The sequence below is a fragment of the Meles meles genome, chromosome 2 (assembly GCF_922984935.1).
Source record: "Meles meles chromosome 2, mMelMel3.1 paternal haplotype, whole genome shotgun sequence".
NCBI classification, from domain to species: Eukaryota; Metazoa; Chordata; class Mammalia; order Carnivora; family Mustelidae; genus Meles; species Meles meles.
Window position 1 is genome coordinate 37,195,258 of NC_060067.1, and position 26,473 is coordinate 37,221,730.

The 26,473-nt window shown below is 46.9% G+C and overlaps 1 long non-coding RNA gene across 1 annotated transcript in view; it reads right to left on the bottom strand.

Moving 5' to 3' along the window:
- LOC123936998 overlaps positions 1-25,942 on the bottom strand; it is a 64,447-nt gene extending 38,505 nt beyond the window's left edge. The window contains exons 1-2 of the long non-coding RNA XR_006817398.1: positions 25,488-25,942; positions 8,518-8,637 (exon numbers count right to left, since the gene is read on the bottom strand). This is a non-coding gene — a long non-coding RNA (uncharacterized LOC123936998). The remainder of the gene's footprint in view (positions 1-8,517; positions 8,638-25,487) is intronic.
- Positions 25,943-26,473: the final 531 nt, after the last annotated feature.

Consider the following 26,473-nt stretch of genomic DNA (forward strand, 5'->3'; position numbering starts at 1 on the left):
GAACCGCTGAGGACTGGATCTGACATCTGGGGGAGAAGGGCAGCTAGGGGAGAAGCAAGTGTGCACTGCACAAGGTCAAGGGTAGGGTTTGGACACATCAACCCTAAGTTGCCTATCAGACAGCCACCAGAAAATATTAGATAGGCAGCCAGAAATAGGAATCCGGCATTCCCATGATACAAAATGGACACAGAAAGTGCGCCCTTGGCCCCTGCCCCCAGCTCCAGAGGACTGCGCTAAAGGGCGAGGGACATATTCAGGGAGCAGCATGACACAGTCCACCGTAGGGTCCCAAGGCTTTGTCCATGGCGGGTTTTCAGAAGAAAGTGTAGATAAATTAAAACTTGAGTCAGGATCTACAGACAGGACATCTGGCTTCGAGGACCCTCGAATAAATCAAATACATGAAGCCAGAAGAGTGGAAGACTGGCCATTGAGAGCCCCAGGGACAGAGGAAGCCTGACCCCTCCCAGGCCCGGTCGCCGGTCACCAGGGACCTTGCAGATTGTTCTCTTGCTTCCTCCTCCTGGGTAAACGCATTCCTAGCTTCCGGTGACACTGTGACCGCAGGGTGTGGCTCTGCGGCAGGCGGGTACGTGAGAGGTCTCCTCTTATCCATCTAACTACAAGATCCTTTTCTTTTTCTCAGAATTTCCAGATCATCCTTTTGTTTACATCGTAAATATTTTTTCAATCGATACCCTCAGGCGCCTGCTTACCTCTACACAAAACCCGTGTTAGACACTGCAGCGATGCAAAAACAGCCTTCAGAGACGGGACTGCGATCGGAAACAGGTTTAAGAGACACTTTGAACAAAGTGCAGGAGGGTTTGTAGAAGAGGGAAGATTCCTGGCTGGGATGATCAGGGCAGACTTCTGAGAGGGATGCCCAGTGGGCTGGGCTTTAAGAAATGAGTTCATTTCCCCATTTGCCTTTAGAGAAGACAGAGGGAGAGGAGAGCCATCGAGGTGTGATCCAAGTGTGTATCAGGAGACTTTATACTTACTTTCCCCAGACTTTTTAAATTCATGCTTTCTTGGTGGCATGTGCCTTGTTATTTAGGGTAAAAACTCATCGCTAGTAGATAAATCCATCCTGGAGACCCAGGGCACAGGACAGTGAATCTAGACAATATTGTATTATGATTGTACAACCGGCAGAGAAATTAGATCCTCATTATTTCCACCACAAAAAAAAAAAAGAGACAGTAATTATGTAAAGTGATAGAAGTGTTAATGATGGCTGCAGTGGCAATCATCATACAAGACATTAAATGTATCAAGTCAGCACGTTACACACCTAAAATTGGCACAATGTTACATGTCAGATAGACTCCAGGATTCACTCACTCATGCATGCTTTCTTTCAATAAACAGAAAAAAGCCACATCCTCATTTAATGTTATTTGAATCTCGAAATAAATTAAAAATCGGGGGGCCTGGGTGGCTCAGTCAGTTGGGCAATCCTGCTCTTGATTTCAGCTCCGGTTATGCTCTCAGGGTGATGAGGTTGAGCCCCATGTGGGCTTCCACACTCAACAGGGAGTCTGCGTGGGATTCTCTCTCTCCCTCTCCTCTGTTTTTGCCCCTCGCCCACTCTTTTTTCTTTTTTATCTCTCTCTAATAAATAAGTCTTTAAAAATAATTATATATTGGGGCACCTGGGTGGCTCAGTGGGTTAAACCTCTGCCTTCGGCTCAGGGCATGATCTCAGGGTCCTGGGATTGAGCCCCATGTCGGGCTCTCTGCTCAGCAGGAGCCTGCTTTCCCTTCCTCTCTCTCTACCTGCCTCTCTGCCTATTTGTGCTCTCTCTGTTAAATAAATATATATTTTTAAAAATAATAATTATATATCAACACTTACAAAAAATTGAAATAATTAATAAAACAAAGTCCTTAAACTAAATCCTACCCCCTCCAACATTCTCTCTCTCTGGCTCTGGCTCTCTGCTTCTGTCTTTCTCTCTCCCTCGTCGTATACCCACACGACTCTTATTAAAGGAACAAATAAAGTGAAGGTGATCCTCTCCAAAGCCAGAAAAGTATGAACAGCTCCCATCCCACCTCCCTACCTCTCCATGGCATCACAAGCCCTTAAAAAACCAAAAACCACACACACACACAATTTCAGGCAATGCAATGAAGGCAACGGGGGCGGGAGGGGCGGAGTGGGGGGTGGGGCAAAGGATGCTGGGCTCAACACAGTTCCTGGCAGGAGGAAGGGCACCACAGAAACTGAAAATCAGACTTCATTTTCTTGCTGAAATTTAAGCTGACTTTACCTAAAACTAATCACTTGGCAAGAGCGCCTCTACAGATCGCCTCTTTTCCCATTAAGCACGGACAGAGTTCGAAGGGTAAAAACTCTCAGTTCACTGTAAGAAAAGCAGACATTTTTAAAGAAAGAGGCCTGATTCATTCGAAGTGCACCACGGCCTGGGCTGGGTCTAGATTTGGTTAGCAATCCATCATCAAGGGACTTTTACACGAAACACTGAAAGGTCCCACTGTGACAAGCCTCAGTGGCGCAGAGCAAACAGAGGCCAACAGAACTCCCTCCAGAGGGACAGGAGGCCGGCACCACGCCCCAGGAAAAGGCCTGCCCTTTGCAGAGTCCTCTCACTACAAAGTGAGACAACCGGCCCCAGGATTCCACCACCCAGATAAATACAGGACTCGTTTCTGTGTCTAATGGTTAACACGAGGGGCAAATGCCATGGGTCACATGGGTTAATTCAGAAAGAAAACACTATGATCGTGCCATTAATCATTGACTTGAAATCAACTCCCAGGATAGGTTCAGTTCTTAGACTTTCTTCCAAAGAACAGTAATAAAGGAATGTGTGTGAGGGGTGGGGGGACAAAGCAGCTCCCAGCAGCTTTTTAATCAGAAAAGATTGCTGGAGTCATGGGTCTAACATTGGTGGTTAAGCCCCCTGAGCTAAATAAATACCCCGGCTAGGCTAGTTCCCCTCCAACCCCATAGTCAGTAATTCCCTCCATGGGGACAGCATTGCCACCACCACGACAGCTGACTGTAAGTGTTGCAAAGAAAGTTTGCAGAAGGTCCCCCTGAACTTGGCAGGCCCAGGCGGGGCACTTTGGCAGTTCCCCAGCTTTGGATTTCAGTCCCTAAATCTGCCCTCAGGATTCCATTCTCCAGAGGATGGGTTGGCAGCAGGAAGGCCCCTCTGTGCCCCATTTATTGGCTCCTCTGCCTTCTTTACAATCTTGCAGGCTGTTGTTCCAGGGAAGAAAAGATGGTTCCATGGAATCAGATCTCATGTGGTTTGACATCTTTGGCTGACCTTGCAAGCCTCTCCCCCTAACCCCATTATGTTTTGGAGCCTGTATGAAGAAACCCGGAAGGAGCTGGTTTGGAGGATGTGACTGGATGAGATATGATTTGGGGTTGTTCCCCTCCCCACCCTGAAGCTCAAATCACCTTTGTCCTCTAGGTCTCCAAGAGCGGGAGTCGGGGCGGGGGGAGTGGGGGGGGGTTAGGGAGTTGGGGGGCAGGACAGCCTTTAAGACAGAAAGAAGGATGGGGTAGGGGTATAGCTTCAGGGACGGTACAATCTGTTGCTCTAAGTAGACACTAAGTAAATATTTGAGTCTACAACCACAAGGTCTGGTCATTTCTTCCATGACCTGAGGGCACTTTCTAATCGCCAGATCAAAAACATGGTGAGCTCTGTTTCTAGCAGAGTAAAATCTAAAGAGTTTCCACTCTTTGATTCTTATGTAGCTTTCTAGTCTTATCGCTCACCCCATCATCCTCCCCCAATTTTGTCATCCCCACCCATCCGCGCCCACAGTCACCTTCAGCCCTTCCCCACCTGCCCACCCGCAAACGCTCTCCCAACACACACCCATGAGTGCTCGGTGCCCACACACTTCTTTTCAAGTATTCACTGAGAGCCTCTGATGGGCCAAATACTGGGCTAAAACCCTCCCAACAAATCTACCAGGTAGGTACTTTTTAATGTCCCCACATTAGAGATGAAGAAATTTAATCAGAGAGATTAAGTAACTTGGGTGAGGTCACACAACTGGTAAGGACATTAGACGTGGGGCCAGAGCCCAGGTCTCTGAACTCCTGAATAAAAACACCACCTGTGTCTCCTTCCCACACCTCCCACAAATCCGTCTGTTCAAATAGAGTGGTGTTTTTATTAGTACATCACGCTAGAATGACTTCCCAGACTCTTCCACTGAAAACTCACCTCTCTCCTGCATTTCCTGTGTATTTGGATCTGACCCTGAGTAGGACCTTCATGCTATCAATTTTAAGTCAAAGAGGATCCGTATCTGCCTCCATAAGGATATCGGGCGTGGACTAAAGCTAGGGTATGTGGAGTCTCCGCAATGCCTGGCACCTTGCTCTGCACCCAGCACAGGCTTAAAAATATTTGTTGACTCTACTAGAAGAAAAGACTTTCCCACCACCTTCAACAAAGTGAGCATGACAACGGAGAGTGGGAAAACCTCGGATGTACCTATTTTGTATTCTAGATTTTTCTCCCTACTCTTGAGCAAGAACCAGTACAGCTTATGACTGGCACCCTGATCAACTCTGAATAATCGGTGGTAAACCGTGGTGGTCCGGGAGAACCTTGGGGAACCCAGCAAACCCCATGTGGAGATAGAAGGAAAACTGTGTCTCCACGGTCGCTCTTCTCCAACTTGTCCCCTTTGTTTGCTTTATCTTTGTAATCTAGAACATCAGCAAATACGTTTCATGAGGTCAATTACTCCATCGATAACCAAGACCTGGCCAAGGAACAATCCCCCAACAAACTCTACTCAGCTGAACTCACTACAGTGGCAGAAAAACAACCTTGAAAGTGATCCGCTGGAAAGCAGAGAAGCAAACAGAAAAAATATATGCACTAATCAATTTTACAAAGGATAGAAAGCAAAAGAGAGGAAGAGAGGTGGGGAACTTCTGTCAAAAGGCTGTGTAACATAAGCTTACCTACCAGTATAGGTTGTTGGAGTTACCCTCAGTTTGAATTGGAGCCCTGCCAATTTTTAACCATGAAACCTTGGATGAAGTATTTCATTTTCTCTATGCCTCAGTTCTCTCCTTGAGGAAATATGAGGTCCCCTCTCCTAGACTTTTATGATGGCAAAATAGGGCAGTGCATGCTAGGTGCTCAGAACAGTGCCTGGCCCACAGTTAGATTTCAACGACACTGTATGGTTATGACCAAAATTCTACCAAGAGTTGAGTCTATGGAATCTGGGAAAAGCACAGGCCTTTGAGTTAGCAGACGGGACTTCAGTTCCAGCTCCGCAAAGGGGAACCCTCCTACACTGTCATGGGAATGCAAGCTGGTGCAACCACTCTGGAAATCAGCATGGAGGTTCCTCAAAAAGTTGAAAATAGAGCTACCCTATGACCCAGCAATCGCACTATTGGGTATTTACCCAAAGATATTAATGTAGTGATCCAAAAGGGCATGTGCACCTGAATGTTTATAGCAGCAATGTCCTCAATAGCCAAACTATGGAAAGAACCTAGATGTCCATCAACAGATGAATGGATAAAGAAGATGTGGTATCTATACACAATGGAATACTATGCAGCCCTCAAAAGAAATGAAATCTTGCTATTTGTGATGATGTGGATGGAACTAGAAGGTATTACGCTGAGTCAGATAAGTCAATCAGAGAAAAACAATTATCATATGATCTCACTGATATGAGAAATTTGAGAAACAAGACAGAGGATCATAGGGGAAGGGGGGAAAATGAAACAAGGTGAAACCAGAGAGAGAGAGAAACCATAGAGACTCTTAATCTCAGGAAATGAACTGAGGGTTGCTGGAGGGGAAGGGGGTAGGAAGGTTAGGGGGGCTGGGTAATGGACATTGGGGAGGGTATGTGCTATGGTGAGGAAAAAATAGATAGGTAGGTACATAAATAAAATAAGTAAATTCCAGCTCTGCCTCTAAACAAGCTGTGTGACTTTGGGCCAATCCTAGCCCTCTCTGAGCTTCACTTCCTCACCCATACGTGGACTTCTCATCTCTCGAGTCCTACCCTGTTTGTGGGGAAAGGGAAGGCACTTCCTTGTCAGTCTACTTCCCTCTCCTTCGGTTCTCACCTTGGGCTCCAGGTCAGTCTGTAGTGACGTGAGCTGTCCCTGAATATGGGATGGGTCCCAGGTACAATATTATCTCACTGGTTAATTCTCACTGGTTGGTCCATTAGCCAGAAGCAGATTCTCTCACCCTTATGAGAACTGAGTCTACCCAATCATAAGCAAAACTTCTTCACTTCATTATCCCCTATCCAGGCTGGGGAATCTTGGAGTAAATACATCTCACCCAATGGCCCTGGGGCCTCTTTGCTCTGACCTATAACCCTAAAGTTGACAAATACCTTTCAACTGAGACTGGAAACCAGAAAGACATCAAAAATAAAAGATAAACACATTTTACTATGTAAACATCCTTATACATTTGTGGGCCAAAAAAAAAAGTGCCACAAGTAAAATTAATAGAAAAATAAGATATGGGATACAATATAATACACAGAACAGACCAAAGATTAACACCTATAGGACAAAAAGGTCATTGACAAGCTGCCAAAAAGAAAGAAAAAAAAAGACTCAGAAAAATAACCCTCCCCCTCAAAAAATAATAAAGAGACAATTCAGGAAAGAGCTAATCCAAATAGTAACACTATTTAAATTAATTATGGTTGGGAAATGCAAATTTATGCTACAATGAGATATCACTTTACTCCCATTATATGCCAAAATGTTTTTAAATTGAAAGCATCAAGTGACTACAAATGGAGTAAAAACTAGAGGCTGCAGTGAGAAGGGCACTCTCCTATCCTGTGATAGGAATGTAAATTGTCACAGCCTTTTGGAAACAATCTGACAATGTCTATTAAAATGTAATAAATATCACATACCCTTCTCCCCTTCAATTTCACTCCTGGGAATCCATCCCGTAAACATAAAACTACTGGTACAAAAGACATGTTTACAAGAATATTTATTGTAGCCTTGTTTGTAGTGACAAACCCGGAAATAATGCCCATCAGTAAGGGAATGATCCCATAAATTATGTATATTCTCACAAAAGGAGATTTTTATAACCATTAAGAGAATGAATTAGAGCTGTATCGGTTGGTTTTGAGGGATTTCCATGAGGCATTACTGAATGAAAAACTCAAGTGTGCATAATACGAACCCATTCTTGTAGAATAAATAATGGCGGATCGTCGTTGGTATGATTACATGTGCATGGAGAAAAAGCTAGACAAATACATCCTGGGCTACATGTTTTATTTGCTGGAGGCTGAGATCCATGGGTGATGAATAAGGAAGAGCTCAGGAGAGGAAAATCAAAAACAAGGAAAATGACGAGAACAAAAAAAGACTACAGAATATGTTCACATTTATGAAAAATTCAGTTCATGTATATATAAAGAAACTAAGTGTTTATTACCTAAAAGTTTAATTGAAAAAAAAATGGACAGCCTTTGATATTTTTTTTTTGCTTCATCTTCAGGGAGAAGTCTGCCCTGTGAAGTTGGTCTAGAATGGCTCCTTCCGCTATGTGGAGTAGCACTCAGACTGTCTCAGAGCTCTAGGGACAGGCTGCGAGGGACGGTGTGTTTTACAACCACCTCTCCTCCTATTCCTTATCTCTCCCCAGCTCCGCTCCCTTGCCTTTCCAGGCTAAAGAAACAGAAGAGGCACCTGGGGGGCTCAGTTGGTTAAGCATCTGCCTTCAGCTCAGGTCATGATCCCAGATCCCATCAGGCTCCCCAATCAGCCGAAGTCTGCTTCTCCCTCTCCCTCCGCCCTTCCCCCTTCTTGTGCACTCTCTCTGTCTCTCTCTCCCTTTCAAATAAATAGATAAAATCTTTAAAAATGAAAAAGAAAGGGACGCCTGGGTGGCTCAGTCATTAAGCATCTGCCTTCTGCTCAGGTCATGATCCCAGGGTCCTGGGACCGAGTCCCACATCGGGCTCCCTGCTCAGCTAGGAGTCTGCTTCTCCCTCTCCCACTCCCCCTGCTTGTGTTCTTTCAGTGTGTGTGTCTCTCTGCCAAATAAATAAATAAATAAATCTTTTAAAAAAAAGAAAGGAAGGAAGGAAGAAAAAGAAACAGTATGAATGTAATACAACCTGTGAGTGAGGTAATCTTAAAAAAAAAAAGAAAGAAAGAAAAATGTAGGATCTTTCCACCTTATGAGGTTGCCATAACCTGTACCAACAGCCAAGGTCAGTTTGGAAAAAGAAAACCACAGGATAATTCTACTCATGAATGTGACACCAAAATCATAAATACCATCAAACTGAATCCACGTACACATCATAAAAGGGATAATAGAACAGAATTAATTGACTATATAACAGATCAAAAGAAAAATCTCTCCTGATATTAATATCTTAATAGATACAGAAAAGCATTCAATAAAATTCAACATTGATCATGATAAAAAAAATAGTAAACTAGAAAAAGAAGAAAATACTCTTTTTAAAACCTACCCTATGCATAATAGCAAGCAGTGAGTCCACAAAACTGGGCGGGCCCAAAGCAGCTCCTTGACGATCAGGGACATGCCAATAACTGTGACCACTTCTCAGCATCTCCCCGGAGATCCTGGCCTGCAGGAGAAAGTGAGGAAGGAACCGCAAAAGAGAGTCTTCTGAGGACCCATCGGAGGCTGACTTTGTGCAAAATCAGGTTACGGGAGCAGGGAAAGTTTCAAGATCATTTGTGCACGCTACGTAAATTCAAGTCTTGCTAATCGTAAGACATTCGCACACAGTGCGGCATTTTCGGAGGGACGTGTACTGGAGGCCCACTGCCCGGGCCATGTTACAGGTCAACTAAAAAGTAATATTAGGAGAAGCAAAATTTGTAGAAATTGTCGAAATGTCATAGTGTATCCAGCCTTAGTGAGTCAGCGCTCAGTAGGCCCGAGTCAGCTCTGGGAGTGCAGGGACCACAAAGCTCAGAGTCTGCACTATCCCCCAGGGGGTTGAGGGTGGAGGGCACTGCCTGCCTCTACACCCTTCAGAGCTCAATAAAGACCAGTACTAACTAGCAAGGGGGAAGACTCCTGTCCTGGAGGAGCTAATTTCTACAAACACTTGCTAGAAACAAAGTAACAAAAAAACAAACAAACAAACAAACAAAACACCTCTCCCCCCAAAAAACAAAAACAAAAAGCACCCATATGCGAAGTAAAACACTTTTCAACCAACATCATCCGTTCTCAGGGATGCTCGGTCTGAGACCTTCCCAGTGGCTTCTTGGAGTTGGAACATATCTCTCTGAGATCACAGGATGCGGTCAGGAGAGCAAAACAGAGAACAGACCCCTTTGGCCATAGAACAATTAGAAGCTTTTCCCAACATGTAAGATAATGCAAATAAAGTTGCTTTTTCGGCATTGAAGCAGGGTGCCTTTCCCGAAGTCTTATTTTATGACAGTGTTTATTCCCACTCAGTGTCCCTTTTAAAAATAGAACTTCCCCTTTCCCCATCCAAGTGTGTTTTTATCTTTCACCTACAAAAAATATTTGCAATTTCTAAAGTTTCTCAATGTTGACAGTCCCCGGACTCCAAACTAAGCAAGGCTTTCTGTAACAAGTCAGTTTCCAAGTCTGGGGGGATTTTGGTGCTTCTAACAGCTCCAACTCTGGGGCCGCTTGAATTTCCTTCCTCTTTCTCTTCCACATTTTTGCTTCCTTGATCTTTGTGACTGGGGACATTTTTTCCCTCTCCAAGTCACAGTCTCTTACTGTTAAAAAAAAAAAATCTTATCACCATCACATTCCCTTTCTGGTTCCTATTGCCGGGAGTCCTTGCAGCATTCCAAAGATAGTAATGGATGCCAGGAGACTGGAGTCAGGAGAGCGTGGTTTCATGGTGGTAGGGTTGGGTGGGAAAAGTCCTGGGGTCAAGTCCTAATTTACATCATCTTGGCCAAGATGGATCCCCTCTGTGGGCCTCCGTTTCTTCCTCAACTGGAGGAAATGTTGGGCTACAGCAGGGATTCCAGAAGCAGGCAGCAGATGTAAAGGAAGGAAGCGCAGTGAGTGTCAGGAAAATCCTGGTGTCCAGAAGGCAATAGGGGGTGGTGCGGACTGCAAAGATCCCTCATGGGCACTTCCTAAGGTGAGAACGTCTTCTCAACCACAGCAACTCAACTCAGCTACTGTAAGAACGCAGACTGTGTCCTTCCAGTTGTCTGATTTCTAAAAAGAGCCCTGAAATATATATTTTTATTTGAATTTCGATTTTTTTTTAATTGCCTGCTCAATATTTGTAGATCATCTCTTTTAAGTAAACCCCTAGAGTCTCTCTTAGGTCAAATGATCCTAAGAATATGCCTGGTGGTTCTGCCTCATGGAACTTTCAGAGAACTTTCCACATGCCTCTCTCCAGTTTCTGTGAATGTTCTTGGAGCTTTGTATCAGGGTACCTCAGTCCATAGGGCTTTGTTGCAGATCTGGGAATGATGACCTCATCCTCAGGGGAGAAACATTTTGGAGCTAGGGTTTCCTCATAGACAGGTTTCTCCTAAGTCTAATTTCTTGGCTTGGAGTAAGTGAAGGGAGAGCCGGCATTGAAGGTTCTGTCTCAAGACCCGTCTCCCCTCTGGGAAGAGGCCAGCAGAGTTCCATTCACAAGCTCTGATGTTGGAATTCTTGGTCTTTTTCCTGCTTCATTTTCTCCTGTCATTAATCCCGCCTAAACTACTCTACATTGTCCAGCTCATCACCAGGAAACCAACCCACAATGGCTGGCAGGTCCGACTAGCCCCAGTGCCTCAGGTCTGTCTCTCATTTGGTTCCTGACGCCCGCCCCTCCTCCAGCCAACATCTCTCAGCTCTGCTTAGCTTTTGAGTCAGCTCACAGGCAAATACCCTCTGACTTTCCTACAAATCAGGTCTCTCCAGCACTACAGCAGGTAAGGAGACAGATAAGACAAATAAGACAAAATGGCTAAGAGCCCAGGCTTTAAATGCAGAAACACCTGAGTTTGAAACCATGAGGGCAGAAAAGCCCACAACTGCTACTCACTGGCTTTGGGATCTCAGTCACACAGCTTAGTGTCTAAACCCCAATTGCTTCATCTGTCAAATGTACACAGTCATACATACCTGGGATGGATAATTTTATATGTCAGCTGGGCTGCGTCACAGTGCCCAGGTAGGTAGTCAAACGCTATTCTGGATGTGTGCATGAGGGTGTTTTGGGATGAGGTTAACATTTAAGTCATTATAGTTTGAGATTGCCCTCCATAATGTGGGTGGGCCTCACCCAGTCAGGTGAAGGACCACATAGAACAAAAAGACTGACCTCCTCAGAGCAAGAGTTCTTCCTGCCAGGAGATTGCCTTCAGACTTCATCGACAACATCAACCCTTCCCAGGTCAATCTGCACATCCACTCTATAGAACTGGGGCTTGCCACTCCATAGTGGCATGAATCAATCCCTCAAAATCGCTTTCTCTCAGGGCGCCTGGATGGCTCAGTTGGTTGAGCATCCGACTCTTGGTTTTGGCTAAAGGTCAGGATCTCAGGGCCATTGGATCAAGACCCATGTCAGACTCTGTGCTCATTGGAACGTTGGCTCAGAGGCTCCCTTCCTCTGTCCCTATCCCTGCTTGTGCATGCTATACTCTCTCTCTAAAATAAATAAATCTTTAAAAAACTTTCTCTCGGAATGCCTGGGTGCCTCAGTGGGTTAAGCCTCTGCCTTCGACTCAGGTCATGATTTCAGGGTCCTGGGATGATCGAGCCCTGCATCGGGCTCTCTGCTCAGCAGGGAGCCTGCTTCCCCTTCTCTCTGCCTGCCTCTCTGCCTCCTTGTGATCTCCGTCTGTCAAATAAATAAATAAAATCTTAAAAAAAACCCTTTCTCTCAAATATGTATATAAAAATATGTAAATACATATAAAATATAAACATATGTACTACATACCTATTTGAGAGTAGAAATCCAGATATAGTAGATGATAGATATACTCTACATGTTTTGCATATAGAGAGACATTATCTATATCATGTCCATAACTACACACACACACACACACACACACACAGAGTTCTATTGGTTCTGTTTCTCAGAAGAATCCTGACTAATCTATGGGGTTTTTTTTAAGATTTTATTTATTTATTTGATAGAGAGAGCACAAACAGGCGGAGTGAGAGAGGGAAGCAGGCTCCCCACCGAGCAAGGAGCCAGATGCAGGACTTGATCCCAGGATCATGACCTGAGCAGAAGGCAGCGGCTTTACCGACTGAGCCACCCAGGTGTCCCTGATCTATGGGTTCTTGTAAGGATTACATGACATAAGGTTGGTAAAAGATGAATTACGTAGTTCCTGGCATGTACACATCTCTCAATAAGGGCTAAAAAGGGACAAATGTTTCTGGCTGGCTCCATGTCTTCCCTCTTTCTCTCCACTCCCTAGAGCCCAGAGCCCCCAGGGTCGGCAGCCTCACCCCTGCACGGCTATGACTTGGGCTGCTGGGGGACACTCGACTCACGTTGAGGCTGGAAGAGGACAGGATAACATGCCACCCTTTCCGTAAGATTCTGGGAGCAAAGCCTACTACGTTAGAGTCGGGGGTTCAGGTGTTACTGGGGGGCACCTGCAGGTGTGGGGACTGTGACGGTCACATCTGGTACCTCCTGAAACTAGAAAAACCCCAGGTCAGCCTCCTCAAAGACCACCAGCCTAGCATGACGTACCCCTAACAAGAGATCCAAATCAGAAACCCTCTCCAGATAGTCAGACCCCCTCACCAGGCTGCCATCCCGCCAAAAGCAAAAACTATCAGCATGTGTGCGAAGCCAACAAACCAGAAAAGGAAACAAGGAAGACAGAAATACATTTTCCAAAAGGTGAGCCCTTACACATCCTTCCTGCCCTTTATTTACATGGGGTCTGGCCCTGCTGGGGATCAGCCAGACTGAAGAACCTCCCCGCACTCCAAGCTTTGCGTTCTCCACCATAGACTCCCTTCACGAGGTTTCCGAAAACTCTCTGCCCTTCTCCTGGTGAGCTGCTTCCTGGGAGCAGCCGCTGTAGATCCCTGCTGCAGGTGTTTCTGGCTTGGACAACCTAGGCTTCTAGGTCCTCCTGACCGCTCTGAAGTCATTTCTGTCCTGGATCACCATCCCAGGCCACTGCATTGTTTTCCCGACCCGCGCTGCTTAACGGGCAAACGGTGAAAGGATCGTGCCTTCCCGGCGCCCCAGGGCCGCAGGCAGGAGGAACGAACCTGAATGACTTCTTCTTTTTTTTTTTTTTTAAAGATTTTATTTATTTATTTGACAGACAAAGATCACAAGTAGGCAGAGAGGCAGGCAGAGAGAAAGGAGGAAGCAGGCTCCCTGACAAGCAGAGAGCCCAATGCGGGGCTCGATCCCAGGACCCTGAGATCATGACCTGAGCCGAAGGCAGAGACTTCAACCCACTGAGCCACCCAGGCGCTGCTGTCCTATAAGGTGCCCTGAGACTGTCACAGGAATGCGGGGCCTGACTCTAGACGCCGTCTCTGTCTCCGGTACGGGCTTTCTCTTCCTGGAAACCCTGCTTTCCAGTTGCAGTTAGGGACTTGCACTCACTGTGGCACGCGGTAATCAGCACCGAACAGGTGACATCAACAGTCCTCATCTTAGCTCAGACCTCCCAGGTGAGAAGATTTCAGAGCCTTGAAAATGGGGGAGGGGTGGAAAAGGCTAATGGTTGATTAGAAAATATTCTTCATCGAATGGCACGTTCTTATTTCAGGAACGTTAAAAGATGGGGAGGAGGGGGTTCTAAAATGATACAGTACAATATTAAAGACCAGGTAGTGTTTTAGCAGGTGAGTGAGTTGTTTGGGGTACAAGGCATATCTATTCCGTCACCTTCTATCATTGATAATGTGGATGGCCATGAAAATCACAGGAATATAGGACATTTTCATTGTGTTTCCCACTTCACAGCGTGTGAAAAGGCTTCATCGTCCTTCATGCATCCAAGAGAAATCCTAAAGTTGCTGATCTGATTTTCCTCCTCCATCCAGAAAGAAGTCGTTCTTACTGGGAGAGAGGCTAAGTTCATCCACAGAAGGAAAGAACAGACGGTGTGGACAGAAGAGAAAAATAGCAGCACACGCAGGAGAGGGGAAGGGTTTGGGGGGGTCGGGGGACTTGAGCCAAGGGTGTGAAGTGTGTATGTGTGAGGAAGGGATGGTCTGTGTATCATGTGCTTAGATCTGCTTTACCGTCCTTCAGGAGTTAGGAGAAAGGAGTAGAATTCCTTTTAATTACTTTTGGCTATTGTGCTGGGCTTCTTAAGTATGATACCTTTTTTTAATTTTCTCTCCTTAGAGAAAAAGGAGGGGGAAGGGTAGAGGGGGAGGGAGAACTTCAAGCAGACTCCACACAGAGCCCAACACGGGGCTTGATCTCATGACCCTGAGATTGTGATCTGAGCCGAAATCCAGAGTCTGATGCTTAACTGACTGAGCCACCCAGGAACCCCAGTATGATACCATTTTGACATTGAACCGCTCGGGTCCAGGCTTCTAAGGGGAACATGAATTTTGCTGCTGTAATATAGCAAGGCAAACATCATTCAGTGTAGTATTTAAAGTATTTAAAACATAGTTCAAAAAGATACTAATATTGATCAATTTTCACTGAAAAAATACGTAATTCTCCACATATTCAAAATGGTAGAAGCGGCCATGTCAGTTCAGAGATGCAGTAAAATATCCTGCTTCAATGAAGATACGACTAAATCGAATTAAGTGTTCGAATGTTTGAATCAAATGATCAACTGCCTTTGCAAATTGTTCCCCAAACTTAGTATATCTGTATGTTGCCCGTCACGACACTGTTAAAATGACTGTTAAACAGACTTGTGCCTGGGGCACCTGGGTGGCTCTGTGGGTTCGGCGCTGAGTTCTTGGTTTCGTCTCAGGTCACGATCTCAGGGTCCTGGGATCGAGCCCTGTGTGGTCAGGCTCTGCGCTCAGCAGCGAGTCTGCTTCTCCTCTCTCTAGCCTTCTGCCCCTGTCCCCTCGTGCGTTATCTCTCTCTCTCTAAAATGAATGAATCTTTAAAAAAAAAAAAAAAAAAGACGGGGCACCTGGGTGGCTCAGTGGGTTAAGCCTCTGCCTTCGGCTCAGGTCATGATCTCAGAGTCCTGGGATTGAGCCCTGCTTCAGGCTCTCTGCTCAGCAGGGAGCCTGTTTCCTCCTCTCTCTCTCTCTCTGCCTCTCTGCCTACTTGTGATCTCTGTCTGTCAAATGGATAAATTAAAAAAAAAAATCTTAAAAAAAAAAAAGACTTATGCCCATCAATTTCACACCTATGAATTACCCAAGAGATGAAATTAGGGCGTGCAGAGAAATGGGTGACGCCGGCCTGTGTGTATGGGAGGGATTGTTGGCTGTAGGAATCGTTCAAAAGACAAATAGTGATGACTGAAATACGGGACAAACGGGCCACGGCCCTGCAACTGATGAGAACAGAAAGGAGGGACCATGATTCACAGAAAGGCAACATTCTACATGCGAGGCCAGAGGACCAGCATCAACTTCTGGTGCTTATGAAGGTAAATTCCGGAGATCGGAAGTTCGTACAGAGTCCAAGGTCAGAAACTGAACCTGTAGGTGAGATAAGGGGACGCAGTTTCTGGCCATGATGTTTTGCTGCCCTCACCGCAGCATAGTGGGTAAAGTCCCTATCATAGGAAGCTTTTGGTAAATATTATCTACTATTGTACAAAATAAATCAATTGGCTTTACAATCTCTTGTTCCAGGAGAGTTCAGTTATTGCTCTAGGTAAGTGCTTGGTATCTGGACATAGTTTAAAATACATGAAAATACTTAAAAGCTTTGAAAAATACTTAATTTGTTTCTACTTTTAAGATATATAAATCCAAAAAAAAAAAAAAAAAAAAAAAAAGATATATAAATCCGTGTGTCTTGTTTAAAGTAGTTTTTATGGTACCAAATGAGTACACTTCCACGGATGAAAACGTCAAAAACCAAAAGACACACCTGGTCCTGGTGAGGATGAAAGTATTAAATTCTGGGCAAACAATAGTTCCTTGTAGCACCCAGAAGACAGAGGGACTCAGAAAAGCAGAACGCAACGCCAAGAAAGAAATTCACAAAGGTACCTGCTCCCAACATTTCTGCACTTTCTTCCACCTGCCCCCCCCCCCTTTCTGTCTCCTCTCCGACCAAACCGCCCAGGAAGTAAAGGAAAGGAGGTGAGTCACTCACTCCACCTGCCTGTTGGGATGACTCCAGAGAGCCACCACCTGCAATTTGAAACAGTCCCCAAGGGGTACACCAGAATAAACATGGAGCTAACCCTATGTGGGCCATGTCCAGAGGAATCAAAATCCCCTCGAGTCTCCTGGATTACTGAAGCCAGTTCTTGGGTCCAGAAAGAGTGAGAGTATGGGGCCAGTGATTGGCACGACCCTGAAGCTCATGCCTTTCCACCATGCTTCAGGTACCCCTGAATCAGACCGGGTGTTGGTAGCTTTATGAGAGGGGGGACCAAGTTCACATTCCTGTTCCACCTCCGGCAGGATGAACTCACCAGTTTCCTGGAGGAGGCCAGGCTGGGGAGGAGAAGGTCAGCTCTGTCCAAGAGCGAGGTAGTGGGCTATGGCACAGATCTGGGGACCCGGGAGTGATGCTGAGAGGCATTCCCATGGCAGCCAAACCTTGCTTGTATATTTTTAAAAATATGCTTTTGTTTGGGGCGCCTGGGTGGCTCAGTTGGTTAAGCGACTGCCTTTGGCTCGGGTCATGATTCAGGAGTCCCGGGATCAAGTCCCACATCAGGCTTCCTGCTCCACAGGGAGTCTGCTTCTCCCTCTAACCTTCTCCCTTCTCATGCTCTCTCTCACTCTCTCTCTCAAATATTAAAAAAATATGTTTCTGTTCATTTTCTCTTGTTTGTTTTGGCCCATTTTAAAGAGTATAGAATCTCAACTCCGTAAAACCAGGACATAAATCAGGATGTCCTGTAGTATAACGTTGAGGGATCATGGGGAATTTATATTAAAGTCCTGAGTCCCACCTGAAATGAGGATCATTGATCATACCTCCCTCACGGAGTTGTTTAGAAATTTAGACAAGATCATTCTTTAGAGAAGGGCTTTGCAAGTTTCTGTATATGTTATTATTTTAATAAACTTTGGCCCTGGCTTTTTGTGTGTGTTCGCTACTCCCCCTTTGCTTATGCCCGCCCCCCCCCCACCAATTTTATAAACCAGCCTCCTGTATCTTCATCCAAGTTGTTCAAAGAAAGACAAAAGAGGGTGGGGGGATGGGGCGGTGAGGTGGGGGAGGACCTGGACAGGATCTGGCTGAGGACAGAGTCCCATTGTTCCATGCCAGCAGCCTCCCTCAAGCTGTCACTAATCAGCACATCTAATTAATGACAGCTAAATTTTTTAACCAGCCAAGAACTATTCTATTTGTCCTAAATCAGCCTGTGTTCTCCAATCTTCTAAAAGAGATCATGAAAGGACTTGTCAAGCCCCTTAAAAATCCAGGACACTACCCTCATGACCCTCCCTTGATCTGCCAGCCCAGTCTTTTCACAAAGGAAATCAGATTTGCTAGACCACGTTCATCCTTACTGAACTCATGCTATCTTCGTGAATCACCTTTAGAAGTCCCCACAGGCCACTTGTTCTAAATTTGTTCTAGAATGTTCTGGGGAGGTATTTCTCCTTGGGGGTGATTGGATTTGGGAGGATACTGGTGGTGTGCCAGGACAGAAGGGGGCCAGGTGCCAGGCAAAGCCCGGGATATTATGCAAATAACCCGGGAGTTATATGCAAGGCAGGGAGGGTTAGCAGCTGGAGCCTAAAGGGCCATTCACACAAGGAGCCCTCAAACCACCCCTGAACGGACCCAGATCAAAGGTCCAGGGAATAGGTAAATTGAGAATTAAGGTAGTCAGGCATTAAAGAGCAGCACCTGACCACAATAAATAAATAAAACCAATACTGGGAGCAGAGGAGATGGCTGAACGTTGCCCACCCAAGCTGAGGGATTAGCATGAGGAAGCTCAGCGGAATTCACCAGCCTCCTACCAGCCTCCAGCCTGATTGGTTGGCCCAGGCACAGGAGCGATGGCTTTTTCCCTAGAGGATTCTGTAAGACATTCATTCATGACACAAAAAGAAACTCAAGCTTATATATAGATTCAGGAGACTACTTTCTCCTACCTCTTGAAAATTCATCCATTTGGGGGTGTCTGATCTTCTGGCCCCTTCTTCACCAGCCAAAGGTTCCGAAAATTTTCTGGCAACTCCTCTTCCATCATAGCTGTTGGTGGTTTCAGTAGAGTTGAGTCGGGGCTAAGAATATGGGCTTTGGTGCTCCAAAGACCTGGGTGTCTGTCCCCGCTAGGTCATTGACTTCAGTGAGAAGTTGAGTGACTAACCAATTTGAACCTAAATTTTCTTGTTGATAAATAAGGGTAACAGTAATCCTACCAAATGGGATCTTTGTGAGGCTTCCATGCAATCATGTATTCAAATATTTATTTATTTTAGAGAGAGAGAGAGTGAGCACGGGGAGGGGAGGCAGAAGGACAGCAGGGAAGGGAGAGAGAGAATCTCAAGGAGACTTCCCGAAGAGCGTGGTGCCTGACTCAGGGCTCAATCTCACAACCCTGAGATCATGACCTGAGCCACAGTCAAGAGTCAGATGTTTAAGCAACTGAGCCACCCACGTGCCCCTAAATCATGTATTTAAAAGTGCATGGCACAATCCTTGCAGGCCAAGTGTGTTTCACACATGTTCCTACAGCCAATTGTACCATTACCCAACATTGTTCACTCCTCCCTTTGCATGAGACACTGTAGTTCTCCATGCTAGAGACGGTATGTACCTCCCGTCTCACTGGTGTGGAGCTCGGCTGCATGTGACTTGCTTCAGCCACTGGAACGTTGGCAGAAGGAATGATGGGCCCCTTTTCAGTCTAGGTCCTGCGTATCATAAATTTCTCATCCTATCTGTGCTCTGCCACCACCAAGGGAAGGGCATGTCCCAGGAGGCCCACCGGTACCAGCATAATGCAAGACTCATGGAAGAAACCTGGACCCAGTCCACAGCTGGGAGCCACGCCCAGCAGAGCTCAGCCTCCATCAGCCAAACCCCAGCCAGCCCACAAACACACCACCAAGAAAGAAGCACTCATCGTCCTCCACAGGGTTTTGGAATTTTTTTTAAGCGGCATTATTGTGGCAATAATTTATACTTACCTTTTCCAGGGCTTGGAGATATAAGCTTATTTAAAGCAGGTAAAGATTTCATTTCTCTCTTAGTCTGGTTCCTGCCAAGCTTCAGTACAATACAATAGAAAGAGTGTGGGTTCTGGAACCGGAGAGACTCCATTCACATCTAGCCTCCGGAGTAGCTCTGGGAAGGTCACTTAACTTCCCTAAACCTTGACTCTTTGTGAAATGGGAATGAGAAGACCAGCCCGTATTAGCGGGACAGCTCGATGGTGTCCTTTATGTCACAGGAGCAGACCCAGTGCAGGTTCTCCAGGAAGGTGACTAACTCTCCTCTTTTCTTTATAAGCTTATTGTCCTTTGGAGAGCTTCATGTCCAGATCTGGACAGAGCAGACAGAAGCAACTAGAGTTTGGATACCGCCTCTAGAACAGGGGGTAAGCATCTGGCATCATTGCAGACTTCGGTTCATTCATTCATATGTGTGTGGCACCCGTCATGGGCCAGGCCCGGGGAATCGGGTGGCCAATCAGGAAAATGAAATCATTGCTCTCATGGAGCGTACCTCTTAGAAGCGGTCGAAGTGGATAATGAATGAAAAAACAAGAAAGCGACTACCTAATTCCAAGCAGTGATAAATGCCATGAATGATGAGATGGAGACAGAGTGGGGGTGGTGGGCAGCGGTTAGGCGGACCGTGTTGAGCCAGTGATACCCTCTGCTTTCCCAACAGCAGAAACATTCCTTTCCAGCCTTCCTTGCTCCACACTTACCCAGAGAAGCTCTTGCCGTCAACACTTTAACAAGTTACATTTTTTCTCTTTCCTTAGCCACCTGCCGCTCTTGGTACAGATCCAAGTAAGTCTTCTAAATTCATGCTCGGTCGGGTGTTCTTCCTTCCTCCTTCTGTGCATGTCTGCATTCCATAAGTTACCTTGGGTGGCCACACCCACCTTTTTGGACACCCTCCTTTTCTTCCTCGCTGGAACTGTTTTGGGTCTCATGCATAGTGGAGTCTCTGTTTTTAAAGGCTCTCACCTTGTCACGCCATCTTCCCTGAAATAACCTGCATCGGGCTCATCTTAGAAATCTGTCCTCTCGGGGCACCTGGATGGCTCAGTGGGTTAAACCTCTGCCTTCTGCTCAGGTCATGATCCCAGGGTCCTGGGATCGAGCCCCGCATCGGGCTCTCTGCTCAGTGGGGGAGTCTGCTTCCTCCTCTCTCTCTCTCTGCCTGTCTCTCCATCTGTTTGAGATCTCTGCCTGTCAAATAAATAAATAATATCTTTAAAACAAAGAAAAGAAATCTGTCCTCTCTCGTCTTACGGTATCTGACTGTCCCCCAAGCCCCCAGCTTGGCTCTCAAGAGCTCCAGGTTAAATGAGAAGATCACCTTCATCGTCCCAGCTCATGTCAACTTCAGCCTTCTTCGCGGCCCCAAGAGAGCTCACACAAGCAGATTCCCTCCCTCCTGGTGGATGAACTTGTCGGGAGCCCATGCCAGTAATTGACTAGAAGTCTCCTCCGCCTTTAGCAAAATGAACTCCCAGCAATTATCTTGAGTGGACGGGTGATTCTGAAAATGTATTGGCCAGACAACTGACCCAAGTGGCTTGGCAAAAATACGGATTCTGATTCAGTAGGGTCCAAGGCCAGGCCCAAGACTCTGCATTTCAAACACACTGCCACGTGCTGCTGGTGGGCAGAGCAGACTTTGAACAGATCCTCCCACCATCATGACCGCCACGTACCCTGAGGCCAGATTTGTAATCCGTGTGAGGAAATCCTCTCTACCTCTAGGTACCTCTCCCTAGAAAACAGTCTGGGGCATGTGTCCACGGCAGTATTTCTTCTTTCTGAGGGTCGGGCTCGGTCCCAGAGCCTCCTCGCGTCCTGATGTCCTCCCTTCAATATATCGTTCTACAGTCCTGTTGATTTTCCCAGTTTGCTGTCAAGGAAAGGGGTTCATCTTACCAGGGCAGGGAAGAACAAGACAGAAGACCTGCCCACATGATTCAGAGAACATAAATTGACACCTGAACCTGAAAGGGGGAAAAAGTACACCGAAAACCCCAAACCACATTCAAGGGAAAAACATTCATTTATACAACCAGAGGAACAGCTGTGAGAAAGCACCCAGTAATTAAAAAAAAAAAAAAAAAGATTATGAAAAGTACTCATTCATTCATTCATTCATTCATTCAATGCAGTTAATACTCGAGCATCTCTTAGAGCCGGTGCCGGGCTCTTCCAGGCACTGGGTATGCCTGCTGAAAACAGTAGAATCCATCCCTTTCCTCATGGAGCTGACATCCTGGGGGACAAAAGGCACTAAGCAAGGCAGCAAAGAGATACATAATTATAAATAGTGATGGGCCAGAGAGAAAACAAGGTGTTGCAATAACGAATGAAGTGTCAGGGACTCCCTGTGCAGAAGGTGGTGAGAGGCCCCTCCCAGGAGATGGTGCTCAAGCCCAGAGATCAAAGACGAGAAGCAGCAGGACATGCAAAGAGTCAGATAGGAGGTGGAGGGCAGAAAGTTCACTTCGAGGGGAGGCAATGGTATCTGCAAAGGCCCTGAGGTGGGAAAGAATCCAGTGGGTCTGAGGAACTGAAATGCATCTGCCTGACTGGAACCTAGCACAGTGGGTGGGGACGGTGACAGCAAGGGAAGTTGAAAGGGTGGTGCAGAGTCTTGGACATTTACACCCGCGGGCTAATTGTGGCTGGTAAGCAAAATGAACTTGAAAGCTTAGTGCAGGAGGGTAAATCTATAATTGGGTGGGATGGGATTTGTTTCAACAAATACTTCCAGAGTGTCTACTTGTTCTAGGACTGGTATATGGAAAGAGATGGCAAATTAAACAGAAGAAAAGGATTCGATTTAAAGGAAATGGGCAAGACCCTCAGTCACTGTTGAGAAAGCTGTTGATTTACTTGGATGGATGGGAACCCAAGAAAGGAATGTGGTAGAGAGTGTCTGCAGGGATGGGGCGGGGCGGGAGGTGGGGACAGACATCAGTGTAGCCTTGCATTGGGCTGGTCTTGGATCACAAAAGCGAGAAGAGGCTAAACATACTGCACATGCGTGTGCGTGTGTGTGTGTGTGTGTGTGTGTGTGTGCGAGAAAGAGAGAGAGGGAGGAAGGGAGAGCGAGGGAGAGAGATTAGAAATATATATCAATGATATTAAAGAAAACTTTGAAAAAGCAAGCCCTCCATAACCTCACCAAGGTTACCCAACCTCTTTCATTCTGGCCACACCATTCCAGCACCTGTTTGCACATGTAAGTGACCCGCTAGCTATGACTGTCACACGGGTACTGCGCTGTCATCCTGAATTGTGACCACAGCACACACAGCCACACAAATGCGGCAGAGTCCTAGGCTCTGTGTTTCCATGGTCTCCACGATTATATTTTGGGAGATACTCCACATTCTTATCAAGAAAATTCTCTTCTCCTTTGGAAGTCGTGAGGCCAAGTTTTGGAGCCAGGCAGGCCTGGAGTCAAACCCATCTTACCATCTGGACAACGTGGGCGAAACTGGCCTCCTGGAAGGGCAGCCACTTTGCCTGTAAAGAAGGACTGGTGACCGTTCCCTCCCAGGATAGCTGTGAGAATTACAGTGTTGGATAGAAACTGAACATGGAGAGGGGTCCATGGTGAGAAATGGAAGCTCTTTTATTACCAGTACCATTTTTAGTATTCTCTTTTGGCAATTTCAAACAGGATCCAGCACAGTAGGGAGGAACTCTGAGGAGTGAAAGCTTCATGTAAGTTTCACAGCAACAGACAAGACCAGTTGTCCTCCTGGTGAGGGTGGGGGGGGGGGTCTTTCCCGCAGATCGGGCCATAACCGCGCCCAGGCACTCACACCACACCATTCTGCTACTCACCCCATCTCTCCGCACCTGGTTTCCCTCTTGAACAGGGATTTACCTGACCTAATCCCACTGCTCTCCCTCAGGGTCCATGTATCAGACCTTTGGTAAAACCACATTAATACTTTAGGGACAGCAAAGTATTCACCAGTCCCCTGAAGCAAAAACATCCACCAGGGCTCACCTGGCAAGGATGGAAGAACGGACACAGCTTGAAAAAGCAGATCCTTTAGAGACAGAAAGCTCTGCCTACTGCGTCCCTGTCCCCCACCCCACCCCCCACCACCACGCCCTCGGGTTCCCTGCTCAATTCTGTTTTCTCCCTAAAGCCTCTAAGGCAGATCAACCCTTCAGTCGAATTTAAGGGCAACTGCTCTTCACCAAGTATGCAAAGGTATTTGATACCTAACATAAAGACAGCAAATTCTGTGTGTATAAGATAGTCAAGATGACGCTTCCTCCTTCCGCAGGAAGGAAAAAAGAACTCCGTGTAATTCTCCTCAGCAAATCAATTATGAAGCACGCACTCATCTGAAGCCTCTTTACTGAGCACCTATTATGTGTCAGGTGCTGAGAAGGACACAAATACTAATCGGGCATAAGAGCTGCTTCTGGGGGACGCCTGGGTGGCTCAGTTGGTTGGGCGGCTGCCTTCAGCTCAGGTCATGATCCCAGCGTCCTGGGATCGAGTCCCATATCGGGCTCCTTGCTCAGCAGGGAGCCTGCTTCTCCCTCTGTCTCTGCCTGCCTCTCTGCCTATTTGTGATCTCTCTCTAACAAATAAATAAAATCTTAAAAAAAAAAAAAAAAAAAAAGAGCTGCTTCTGGAAGCTGACCGCTGAGGAAGAGAGCCAACATAGGTATAACGCACACGGGTGGGGATGTATGTGTATGTGTGTGTGCACGTGTGTGTGTAAATTCCTCAGTACAGAGAACAAGCAGTTATAGCAGAGGAGAGGCGCAGAGAAAGTACACTGGTTGTGCAGGGAGGGACCTGTCCATTCCCACTGAGGCTTGCCCTCACCCCCCTATTTAAGATCAAGATTGGCCCCAACTCCCATTTCGTTTTCCCAGCGCCCTGATCACCACATAGCTTATTTATTTATTATTTTTTATCTGTCACCCCTGGCCCCAGAATGTAATTTCTTTCCATAGGGCAGAGATTTTTTGTGTTCTGATGTGTCCCAAGACACATAGTAGGTGCTCGATAAATTTTCCTGAAAGCCAGCTGAGCAGGACAGGTGAGGTGCGAGACAACTGTCCGTTTGTCCCCCCATTTAATAAGCATCTGCTGAGTAGCCTCTCTATGCCAAGCATTATCTCAGGCCCCAGAGATGCAAAGAGAATAAACTTTCTGCCCCTTCCACAGGCAGGCAACCTGGACAGAGGACAAGGGCCTCCTGCTGAGAGAAACAGTGCGAGCCGAGGCCCCAGAGGCACAGCTACGGGGCCATTTCGAGAGACGGTGCCACTTGGCTGTGGGGGGTGCATCTGGGAATAAAGCCAAAGACGCACGACGGGCACTGAGCCCAGAGGGCACAGAGCCCCCGGCCAAGCTGTCCAAGCTGACAGCTGAACCCTTACACGGCTCTGAAACAGAAGCTTCATTTTTAACCAGCTCGCTCAGGGACAGACCTAAGGCTCCAGCACAGCCGAATAAATCAGCCTTAACCCGAGAGGCGGAAACTCAGAGAGCGGAAAGGCACCGAGCTCTCTTCCTTGTAGCCCAGAGATTTTCCTGCTCCACGCTTTGGCCGCTTTCAAGCCACAGAAAAGCGGGGGCACACATGCAGACACGTACAGAACACGCTCGGGCTGTGTCCAACGTTGCACCAATTTTCCCAGCCAAGAGACGACAAGGCCAGATGGCGGGGACACACACACCTGTCTCGCCCTTTGATTGCAGGGCTGCCTCGAGAGGAAGAAGACGACTGCCTCTCTGAGCAGTATGTTCCCAGAAAGACCAGGTCGGGGCGGCGGCTCTACGGCACCCATAGGACTCCCCTCGCTTGTATAACTAGCAGTCAGGATCCCTCGCGGGGCCTTGCAGAGTGCCGAGCTCGGCACCAGGCACTGGGAAAAGTCATAAACGTGGTAGAAGACTCAGGAAGAGCTCATGTCTGACCCCCCGGGAGGGAGAGAGGAGATGTTATAAAAATAAATGCTTACAGGCAGCAGTAGATTGGATGGCTGTTCTGAGCTCTGGGGGGAAAAATTGCATATAAAAATAATTCTGTTATAAACTGACTCTTTCCTATATATAGCCAATACAAATAACCATCCACTTCCCCAGTTCATCTGTTTTGTGAGTTCCTGTTTTTACATGTTGGTTTAAAAACTCACCCACAAGCAGAAGTTCTAGCGGCCACCCCAGAGAAATGTCCAGCCATCAAGGTCACCTGGAGGTCCCCGCATGGGGAGTGGGCGTGGGGGAGGGGCTACGGCAGGAACTGGATGATTCATCATCCTCACGGGAAAAATCAGGCCACTCGGGCAAAATCAAAAGCATGCGTTCCAGGTTGCTGCTGCAGCTGGGCTTCCGGTCCCGCTCCCTGGCAACTGGAGAATTCTGCAAGGGAGTGGACCCCAAAGTGCTCTGCAAACGCTCCCACCCCTCCCCCTTTGCACCTGCTCTGGCGTTTAAGAGCCTCACTATAAAATTCCCGGGATCAACAGGAGGGAGAAACCACCTCCATGAGGCGGGCATCAAATTCCTCTCCAGGGAATTCTATGGTTCCAGGTCTGACACGTGGCTGCCCAGGGTGCCTTTCCCTGGGAGCACAAGTGTGAATGACAAAACCCAGTTTCCCTTCCCCTTAGCAGCTCAGCCAAGGCAATGAGCTCCCTGTCCAACGTCCACGCTGATAAGGTTGTGGCTGCAAGGAATGCGTGGCAGGAGGGCTCAGGCAGATGGGAGGGCTCTCTCTTCCTACTCGCTAAGAGAATTCGGGACTGAGTCTTGTCAGGAAATGCTACCTGGTGTTAAGCCTTGTAACTCGACCCGAGAAGCCTCCATTTCTTTTTAATTGTTTCCTCCCTCCGTCCAAGGGAGCAATTTAAGTCACTCTGATTCCCCACGAACAGCCTATTGGATGACAACAGACCAGAAAAGAGAAGACATTCCAGAAATAGAAAACCACCGTGAAAAATACCTGCTTCGAGCTTCACGAAAGCCATAAGAAAGAGGACCGCTCCCTGGTAATGCCATTGTTAGGAACGGAAGGGGATTTGCAATGGCGGTGGAATGTATTTTTGGTGGTCTCCGGGCTGCTCCGGACAGGGAGCCCGGAGGGCGGGTGCCGTCAGCAGGCAGGCACTGAGTGTCTGTC